The sequence below is a fragment of the Hordeum vulgare genome, chromosome 7H (genome assembly GCF_904849725.1).
Source record: "Hordeum vulgare subsp. vulgare chromosome 7H, MorexV3_pseudomolecules_assembly, whole genome shotgun sequence".
In the NCBI taxonomy this organism is placed as follows: Eukaryota; Viridiplantae; Streptophyta; class Magnoliopsida; order Poales; family Poaceae; genus Hordeum; species Hordeum vulgare.
This window is the reverse complement of record NC_058524.1, coordinates 482760686-482772424: the sequence shown is the minus strand read 5'-3', so window position 1 is coordinate 482772424 and position 11739 is coordinate 482760686.

The window sequence follows — 11739 nt, the reverse complement described above, 5'->3', positions numbered from 1 at the left end:
TACTTTGGGACTAATTTTCATTTAAAGCAAATTACCAATGCAAATAACAAGCTCTCAAACGAATATAAGTGAAGAACGAGAGCACAAGTTTCTTTACAATTTTCAACTCTCAAAATTATATAAGTGAAGCAAGAGAGGATTTCTTCAAAATTTTAGAAACTCTCAAAATAACATAAGTGAAGCATCAGAGAAAAATTCTTCAAAATAACAACACCATCATGCTCAAAAAGATATAAGTGGAGTACTTGAGCAATTCCATGGCTCAAAAAAATTTAAAGTGAAGCATATAGAGTGATTCTAACAAATTATAGCATAATTATGTATTTGCTTGGATATTTGTATCAAGGAAGTGTGCACCAGCTAACAATATTCCTGGGGCTGGTATGCACAAGGGTCATTTGATGGGAAACTAATATCTCGGAAAAAACAACCCTGACATCTGGTTCTGGAACAACTTATATTTGTCCAAAGAATCATCATCAACAGATTCAGGAATGGGGCAGTCATATCCTAAGAGTGATGCGGGGTTGAGAGTTTTGCTCTTTGATGACACCCACACAGTATGAGGATATTCCCAGGTTCCCAACACATGCCATTTTCATTGACTTTCCTTTCGAAACCCAATCCTTACTTTCTAGGATCTCATGAAGGATGCTATTCTTCAGAACATCACATGGGGTTTGATGCCCTTTGAGGCTTTCGAACATCCGAGTCTGAAGAAGATCCTTCAACCTAGCATACTCATCAAAAAAAAAATAGTTTCCTCAATCGAGGGGTTATCAGCAATATCGTCAATAGCATCAATTCTTTTAGTAGTAGTAGAGGATTCAACATTGCTACATTCGAGACAGTTTAAGCAAGGTGGTATGAACACTTCAGGGTTTTCCTTAAGTTGTTGGGTGAGAAGAGAATTTTCCCTAATCAAGTCTTCATGAGCATTATTTCTCAGTGACTCAAGTTCTAGTTTCATTTTCACATAATCATAAGCCAGCCTCTCATGGTATGCCAAGAGATAATCATGATGAGAGGTTAGTTCAACCATTTGTTACCCGAGAGCAAGAATATCTTATTTTAGTGTTTAGTTTGTCTCCATCTCCTAAACCACCAACCCTTCAGATTTCGTTAGGGTTTTCTCATTATTTTCAAGAGATCGTTGTTGATTCTTGGCAATTTTAATCAGTTTAGCATGATTATCATCATCCAAAGAAAATTCATCACTTGTGTAAACCTTGTGATGTTTGGTAGGTACCTTTTCCTTCGATGCCTTCACCATGATTCAGAAACCATGAGCCTCATCATCACTTGAGTGGTTGTCGAAGAAGTTTGATGCCAGTGTAGAGGCGCATGTGATGCCAGCCATGGCAGAATATGGTTCATCTCGAGACTCCTCAGCTTGTTTGGATCGTTTCATTTTTTCTTCTTCAGAGTCCATCTACTTGCCAATGTATGCCTTGGCCTTGCAAGAGGTATTCTTTCGGTTGGACGAGGACTTGGAGAGATTCCATGAAGAAGATCTTCACGGTGACTTGGAGGAGGAGTTGTCCTTCTTCTTGAAGAACTTGATAGTTTTCTTCTCATCATCTGAGTCAAAGTTTTTGCTTTTGTCCTTTCCATGCTTACTTTTGCTTGTCAAATCTTCCACTGGATCGAATTTCAGCTTCCTGGAGAGGGCAATCTTCGATGAAATTCCCTGATTTTTTGCATTTGAAGCAGGTGTAGTCTCCTGCGGGTTTTGACGAAGACTTGGAGGAGCCACAGTTACTCAGTGCCTTTTTCTGAAACTGGTTTTTCTTTCTTTCAGAAGTGTTGAAAGTGTTTCGTTATCAGCATGAGATCTTTGGTGATGTTGTCACTACCATCAGAATCTTCTCTGGCATTGTCTTATAAAGAAGATTCAGCCACACCTTTAAGTGTGTAACTCTTTCGCTAACTTGAGCCATATCTCTCTCTCTTTTCTTCTTCTCGTTCTTCATTTGTGTTCAACCTTTCCATGATACCAGATGAATCGAGAACTTTAAAGTAAGCTCTTTCCATGATCATCAGAACCAAAGTGTTGAATGAGTTGTCGAGAGATTTGAGCAAATTCTTCACAACTTCATGATCACTGATATCTTTGGCCCCGAGGCCGTGCAACTCATTTGCAATGTCACTTGGTTGGTCAAAATTTTGTTGACAATTTTCATTTCCAACTCTTTTGAATTGGTTGAATTAAGCATGAAGAGTATCAATGTGGGCTTCCTTCTGAGTGGACACGCCTTCATTGATTTTTTCGAGGATGTCCCACAATTCCTTGACAGTTCCTGCTACTTGTGAGCTGCGTTGGGTTTTCCCCCGAAGAGGAAGGGTGAAGCAATATAGTAGCCATAAGTATTTCCCTCGGTGAGAACCAAGGTTTATCAAACCAATAAGATATCAAGGCAAACTCTCGTCGACGACACCTACACACACGAAACCAAACGCTTGTACCCAATGCGTGCAAGAGGGTTGTGAATCCCCTTGAACTCATTACTTGCACGAATTAATTCTGATAGAGATAGATTTATAAATAGCGAAAGTAAATAATTGCAGCAATGTTTTTAGGGTTTTAGGAATATGATTAAATAGACCCAGGGCCCATAGTTTTCACTAGAGGCTTCTCCCTCGAAAGCAAAGCATATAGTGGGTAGACAAATTACTGTTGGGCAGTTGATATAAAAGCACATAGTTATGATGTTATTCACGGCAATAATCATGTATATAGGCATCATATCCATAAACAAGTAGATCGAAACAATTATGTATCTACTACTATTAATCCATGAGTGCTCCTATGCTTGCCTCTCTAGGTATTAAGTTCATGCAAATAGAGTAATGCTTGGATCAAGGTAACATGATGTAGACAAAGTAAACCCAATCAATATGAATAAACCTCGTCGTTTTATCCTTAATGTGAAAAATAAAAATATGTGTCTTGTCCCTTTCTGTCACTTGGATATAGAGCACGACAAGATTGAACCCACTACACCGCACCACTCCCACTAAAGATAAATCAATCTAGTCGGCTAAACCAAATGGATAGATCAGAGAGAAATATGAAGCTATAACAATCATGCGTAATAAAGTTCAGAGAAGACTCAATTACTTTTAATGAATAATCTGATCATAAACCCACAATTCATGGGATCCAACAAACACACCATAAAAGAAGATTGCATCGGATAGATCACCGCAAGAATCACGGAGAACATGGTATTGAAGATCAAAGAGAGAGAAGAAGCCATATACCTACTAGCTATGGACTCGTAGGTCTGTGGTGAACTACTCACACGTCATCATGGAGGCAACAAGGTTGATGTGGAAGGCCACCATGATCGATCCCCCCTCCGACAAGCTACCAAAAAAGGTCTCCAGATGGGATCGCGGTGGAACAGAGGCTTGCGGTGGCGGAAAAAGTGTTTTGGATGGATCTGTGTTGGTTTGAGATTTTTTGAGGTTTTATAGAAGTGTAATTAGGTCAGGTCGGTGTATGGGTGGGCCACGAGCTCGGGGGGGGGGGACACCCTACCCCCAAGACGCGTTGAGCTCATCGCTCACCCATGTGCCTTATGGTCTCCCCGTGAGGGTTCTAGGGTCTCTTTTGGTCCAAAAATATCAACGTAAAGTTTCCTCGTGTTTGGACTCCATTTGGTATTTATTTTCGGAAAAGTCAAAAACAAGTAAAAAACACGCAAAAACAGGAACTGACAGTGTGCACTAGGTTAATAGGTTATTACCAAAAATGGTATAAATACCATATAATTGCATATAAAGAATCCGAGATTGATAATATAATACCATGAAGCAATAAAAATTATAGATACCTTGGAGACGTATCAATTCCACACAGACGATAGCAAAGGAATTGCGCTCGAGTAAAATGACCACATATTTCATGTTTCGCTTGAGCATCCATCTAAATGAGTTTCTTTACTGAGTCAGTGGGATACTGAGGCACTTTAATGACATGGCCAAACTACATAATGTGCCACATATCATCGTCGATGGCTTGGAGAAGGATCTTCATCTTCTCCTTCCAGAAGGTATAGTCTGTCCCATCAAAGATGGGGAATCTTGAGATGCGCCTTGTAGCTCATTAAAGACATACTTAAACTCAAAGGTGGTTAAACCTTAATAAGCAGGGACAATGAGTACCTTTCTCTCACGCTAATTGTAGGAATGAAGCATGTCTACCACAAGGGGGGTGAATGAGAGATTTCAAATTTCTTTCGAAAACAACAAATCTCTCGGAACCACACAACAGAATGAAAGTAAACAAAGTACAATTAGCGAAGAAGAACTAGCGAGTGAAAACTAAAGCATGCATCGAGAGGAATCACATGGTCGAAAGTTAAGATACAACATGTACCAAATTTAAATTGGGACAAAGGTAACCAATGATGCTCGATGGCAACATGAGATTTGGTAGACCAGTTCTCCCTTGTGCAAAAGGACCATGTCTCCTTGGAGGGGTTGTGATTGAACAAAGAAGATAAACTCTCTTCGCCCTGTTCTCCTCGAGAACTTAACAATCAGGTAGATGCTCGAGGTGATCTCCAAACCTTTACAAACTTCTTCTTCGTGAATCACAATCACTCTTGGTCACTGAAGAGCTTGACACCTACATGTCTAGATAGTTCAAAACTCTCAAGAGTAATAGAGAGAGCGTACTGGACTTGGATTACAACTATCTATTTTTTTGGCTCTGGAGTTTTTCTCTATGTGGATTTTAAACTTAAATCACTTAGGAGAGAGGGTGCTCACTTAATCTTCTCGGAACCTCATTGACCAGCCAACAATGCACACTGGATGTGGTAGGCTATTTATAGTTGCAGTCTTCCCAGTGGGAAAAGAACATTTTGGACATGGCCACTCAGCCAATGTCCAACCAACACATATCCAACAGTCGGATTTTTAGCACAATAATAACATTACATGCGAAGCAAGAATTGTCAACTTCTCGGTCCGAATCAAATCTCTCGCATCGAAGAATAAATTCATCTCTAGCTAACAACTATTTATTTTGAAGACAAAAAGATTTATCTCCTTTCACTCAGGATCTAGGTTTAGCATCAGAGAATCATAATCTTTGAGCATTATACCTCTCTTAATATTATTGTGGTCCTATGTCTTGAGAAAGAGAAAGGTGAACTACAAAACAAATACTACGTCTTCATCGTCTTTAATCTGTAGTCAATTTCTTTGGACAAGCCCCAAACCAATTTCTTCATGTCAACAATATTTGGGGGTCACTTTTGACACGCATAACCTTCGGTGATAATCTTCGCTGCCACGCACGATTTTCTTGGAAGTTTGTACCAAACTCCTCATGACTCCAGGGACTTGACACTCTATGTGCACTAGCAAACACATTAGTCCCTCGCTCTTTATCACAACAATATTTAAAACACAAGGAGACAATTTTTGCACCAATAATTACAATAACATTGCATCACTCAAATTCATACAAGATCTCCAAATCTTCCCTATCTTACCCTTGGTGTCCTCCTTATGTTTGAATAAATCACCAATCTTGTACTCTAACTTCTTTTTCTCTTGCTTCAACTCATCCCTTTGTAACACCAAATTGTCCCTCTCTTGCATCATGTGAGCCCTCTCTCCACCTTAGCCCTCAACACCTAATGAATGTTTGTGGTAGATTTGTCAGACATGTTCTTCTTCTCAAGCTCTTGCTTCAGGTCAGACAGTTCAAGCAGTGTGTTTTCTAAGTGGCCATTGACTTCTCCTTGTAATCTACCATATTAGCAAAATAAACTTTAAAAATCCTAAGTTCATTTTCATCATTTCCTTCTCTCCTAGAATCTTCATGTTTTCTTCAACATTAACTACATTTTGCTTGAGCCTCGGCTTGTTCTCATCATCAAACATTCCTCAGATTGTAGCTATACTCATCTTCAAAGGGGTAGGCCACTTAGGGTCAACCCACTCCACATAGCTGCATTTAGGTCCTTCCTATCAATTAAAAAAATTAAATTTCAGCTCAACCTAATAAGAAAACAATAGAAGAATTCAATTAACTGCATGAATTTAGTTAACTTTTAACACATAATGAAATCCAGTTAAGTGCAGAAATTTAGCTAACTACACAAAACGAGTTAACTTTTATTATCGCACAAATTCATTTAACTTCTAAAAATGAACAAACTCAACTAAGTGCAAAGATTCTGTTGACCACACTAATCCAGTTAACTGTTGAAACTGAACATAATTCAGTTACGTGTAAAAATTCAGTTAATCCTTTTTTTGTTAACTGCAAAAGTTAAGTTAACTTTCAACACCGAACTTGGAGGATTACTGAACCACAAGGGTTGAGAATTCACCAAATCTTCTTCAATACCATGACCATGTGCATGAGAATAACTACATTTTGTGCAAAAGCTAGGAACCTTCATATCAGTTCAACGTTTAACACTGAACCATGAGCATGAGCATGAGAATAACAGAAATTAAACACTAAACTGTCTGTGCCCAATTCTTCTTCAAGATCACAAAAGATCACTATAATGGCACTATCACCCACACTTAAAAGACACTATATAAGGCACTATGTAGCAATGCAAAATCAGTTAGCTAGCTATCCATTGATTCAAAGGCCACTAGTTTCTCATAGACGGCTCGGTGCTCACATTTAGCAGCAAGATCTGTAGCCAGGCCTCTTGTCACGCCCAAGATGCGATCAATCAAGGGGGGCTCCTAGGTCGGTACTGGTCTGATACCAACTTGTCACGCCCAAGATGCGACCCTATCCTCAATTTGGCACGAGGGCCTCGTCAGGGATAGAAGCGCATCTCGTCGTGTCGCAAGAATGGATATCATTACAAGTACATGTACTGAAAAGAAGACATATAAAGAGTTGGCTTACACTCGCCACAAGCTACATCAGAGTCACATCAGTACATTACATAATCATCAAGAGTAAGAGCAGGGTCCGACTACGGACGAAAACAAACGACAAAAGAAGAACGACGTCCATCCTTGCTATCCCAGGCTGCCGGCCTGGAACCCATCCTAGATCGATGATGAAGAAGAAGAAGAAGCAACTCCAAATGAACAAACAACGCGCTCGCGTCACGTAACCTTTACCTGTACCTGCAACTGGTGTTGTAGTAATCTATGAGCCACAGGGGACTCAGCAATCTCATTTCCAAAGGTATCAAGACTAGCAAAGCTTAATGGGTGAGGTATGGTTAAGTGGTGAGGTTGCAGCAACGACTAAGCATATATTTGGTGGCTAACTTATGAGTACCAGAAGTAAGAGGGGGAAGAACTACGCATAGCGGACGTGAACTACAGATGACCAAAAGAATGATCCTGAACACCTACCTACGTCAGTCATAACCCCACCGTGTCCTCGATCGGAGAAGGAACTCACGAAAGAGACAGTCACGGTTACGCACACAGTTGGCATATTTTAATTAAGTTAACTTCAAGTTATCTAGAACCAGTGTTAAACAAAGTTTCCACGTTGCCACATAACCGCGGGCACGGCTTTCCGAAAGATTTAACCCTGCAGGGGTGCTCCAACTAGTCCATCACAAATTACCACAAGCCGCATAGAAATCCTCAATCACGAAGCTCGCGATCTCGTCGGATTCCCTAGTGGAAAACCTCAACTCTGAGATTACCCAAAGCATCACCGGAATCCCGATGCACAAGATATCCCGTCAAAGGTAAAACTAATCCAGCAAGGCCGTCCGACGTGTCGACGTACCCGATAGGAGCCGCGTATCTCGTTCTCAGGACACGACGGATGGAACTAGCTACGAGTGCCAAACCTCGAGTTTCCTCGCGGTGGCTCCACAGGCAAACCATTTGGGACCAACACCATCAGCACTGGCCCCCCCTGTTTATGTAAAATTACTCCTCGGGTAGCGCTAACTCCCTATGCATTTCAATTTAACAGAATTATTATGTTGGACAAATGTAAAACCAAAGTTGGGCCTTACCAGACCAGCTTTAATCTAAAACGAATTATCAAGGGGGTCCCATAACAACCCCGATCGTGTTAGGAGCGCTCGTTTATGGAACATAACACCGGTAGCCGAAAACTAAGGGGGCAAAGGTGGAACAAAACACCAGGCTAGAAAGGCCGAGCCTTCCACCTTTTACCAAGTGTATAGGTGCATTAAATTATATAGCATTAATATGGTGATATGACAAGGAACCCATGTAATCACATGGAAGCAACTGCACCTGCAACTAGCAACGCTATCAATAGAGTTAAGCAAGCATTAACATAGCCAATCAGTGGTTTGCTAGGTCGAACAGGTTGAAGGTTTTCATGGCATTGTTGAGAGGCTGATATTTAACAGGTGGTAGGCAACGAGACATAAATGACAGCAACGGTAAAACTAGCATGGCAATGATAGTAATGGTATCTGGGGAAATGATCATCTTGCCTGAGATCCCGCTTAGAAGAAGAATGTCTCCATGAAGCAGACGAACCGATGTAGTCGAACGGGTCCTCACAATCCGGCACGTTGCGGAACTCTATCGAGACGAAGCAAACCGGAAACACAAATCAACACGCGAAATTCACCACACGATGCACAACACATATGATGCATGAGCTACTGAATACATGCAAGTCACGGCATGACAATTCACACAATCAAACCCTACACATTAAGTGAAGTTCAATATGCAACGGGTTGCATATTGACGAAACTTCACATATGAATTATTTAGTTCACTCCCGGTTATTTACACGGCAACATTAATGTTGTCAAACATGCAAGAGGTGAAGCGAAAGTTAAACTACCTATCTAGACATTTTAAATGAGGTCGGAAATGACATATAGCATCTCCGAGACGACCTCACATGTTAATTTACAATTCTGTCCAGATCTGAATTAACACCTTTAATTAGTTGTTAAACAGCAAAACAAATAGGTTCACGTGATTCTACGCGTCAAGGCAAGCAATCTACACATAAAGAACATCTCCAACGGAGCTACGGTTCAAAAGATACAAGCATCGCAAGATATGATGGCATGAATGCAAAAATGTGTGCAACGACGGCTACGAGCACTTCAACACATACAAACAGCAAGAGAAAATGAAACTATACGAGATTCTGAACAAGTTTCATGTAGGACACGATCAAAACGGAGCTACGGTTCGAAAACTACGAGCAAAACAAGAAATAAATACAATCTGCCAAAATCAGCCACATAGCACTTTCTACGCCCCACAACTACGAGCTACACAATTCCGATATGCTCAAGCAAGGCATGGCACGGAAGAGGGCAAGAAGCACTACTACGAACAGCTAACAACAACTAGCATGGCAGCAAGGAACACTAGGGAAAGAAGTCACAAAAAGGCATCCCACACCCTATTTCAGACTTAGTGAAAATTACACCTCCTCAAAAGTGCAGTTTTCGATCTGAAACTATATTGACAGCAGAAAAACCTATAGCTACAGGACTCCAAATGGCATGAAAATTCACAGCATGCTAGAGAAACACAAGGGCTACAACTAACTCCATTGGACCAGCCTCAAAAGAGCTACACATCACAAGTTACAAGCAAGACAAGACAGCAACAAAATATAACAGATTCCAGACTTAGAAATATTTCAGCACCTCTAAAACAGCACTATTTCTAGCAACTTGAGAGCAAGCAAAACACAACTAAACATGCATTTCTATTGCAACTAAAAATACCAGGGGCTAAACAAAACATCCAAGATCAACTCCCTAATTGACAACTCCGCCAAACGACGCACGGAATAAATCCTACGAATTAAACAAAAGGGCAACACGGCCAGATATCACGCGAACTAACTTGCTCAAAAGCTAAAACTATTTGCACAGAAAAATCCATGGGATTTTTCTACCCCGGAAACATATAAAATATGTGGGGTTTGCAACACAAAATAATGCCACACATTAATGCGAGATAAACAACCTACATACGGAAAAATAAACTACCGGCAAATCCTACACGCAAAAATACCAATGACCACTCTAAAATGCATGCAAAAATGGTCCCTAAAACATGGGCATTTATACTATGGCATACGAGCAAACCGGGCTTGCACGAAAAATAAATACGGGCACTAACCTAATGGGACAGCACGGTAAACAGTGCATATGGCGGCTCAAACTACGTCAAACAAATACACAAGTTGCACCAACGTAATCTACGCGTAAAACTACACGAAAACCGTATACTACACGTTCCGATACGACTAACGGAATAAAAGTTACGGGTGAAACAATATTCGTTTATATCCTGAAATGCAACTAATCGAAAGAAAAGCTATTAAGCTCTAACGGGCCGAACCTGAGGCGCAACACAAAAAAAAATAACAGGGCCAGGATTAGACCTCACCTCGGGGTGGGCCTCTTGGGCCGGATCTGGACGGGAGGAGGCAGCTGGGGAGCTGGTCGAGAGGCGAGGCGGTCCAGGGCCGACCTGGCACTAGCCCACGAATCGGCTCGGGAGCTGGGCCGCAGCGGGAGCTGGACCGGCACGCCAGTGCGGGAGGGCGGCCCACGCGGGCGCTGACGGGCGCTGCCCGTCCCGTGCTCGATCCCGAGCGGTGGTGCTGGGCACCTGCCGCGGCGGCCGGCGAGGAGGGGGGCACCACGGGGCGCAGGTCCACGACGGGGAGGGGATCCGGTCGGATCCCGTTGGCCAGCACCGGATCTGGCCGTTGGAGGCGACGGCGACCGGAGGGGCGGTCGGGCAAGGCAGGCGGCGAGCTCGCGGCGGGGGAAGGTGCGGGCAACGGGGCAGGGAGGAACCGGCGGCGCGGGCTCGCTGGAGATGGCGGTGGCGCATCCGGGCACGCGCGCTCCGGCGAGGGCTAGGGACGAGCCAGTGCAACCGGGCTGGGCACCGACCGACGGTGGAGGCTGGTCGCGGGGAAGGCGCGGAAGCACGGGAGGCGGAGGCGCTCGCGGCGGTGCTGCTCGGGCACACGGCGGCGCGACGGTTCCGGGCCCGGCGGGCCTGATCTGGGCTTGCGGGCCCGCGACGGCTGGGGGAGGAGAGAGGTTGCGGGAGAGAGAGGTGGGATTAGGGTTAGGGGCGCGAATCCCGAGGTGGAAGGGGGGTTGTCTAAAAATAATGACAAGGGGGCCTATATATAGACAAACGGGGGGGGGGGGCTCGGTTAACCGGAATCGCGTTCCAGATCCAACCGCGGTGTCGGATTCGGACGATTCCGAACGCGGGTATGGGTACGCGGCCGTGTAGAGGGGATATCCGGAGATGAGAGGAAGAACGGGCGGCGCGGAAACGCAATTTAAAACACCGCAACACGTCCGACGATAGACCGAATACGGTGCCGCTACGGTCGACCGTTCGGGTACCAGACGGACTCCGATCGCGACGAAATTCGACAGGCGGCCTAGCTACATATTAATAATACCGCACGACAAATCTCAACCCGATCAGAGGAAGTTTTACGCACACTTTAACAACAGGGTTTCGACGGTGCCGCGGACGCGTGCGTGTGCGGTCAGGCTCGGAACGAACAACGACGAACGCGAAGAGAATCGGCAACTAATAACGGATGCAAGTTTTTGAAAACGGGCGGCAACGGAGACGCCGATGCAATGCAGATGATGCGCATGATGCGAAGATGATGCGACAAATATAAATAGACACACGACGAAAACGGAAAGAGAGGGGAATCTTCTGGAACGTCGGCATCGGGCTATCACAACTCTCCATTCCGAGTAGAAAATG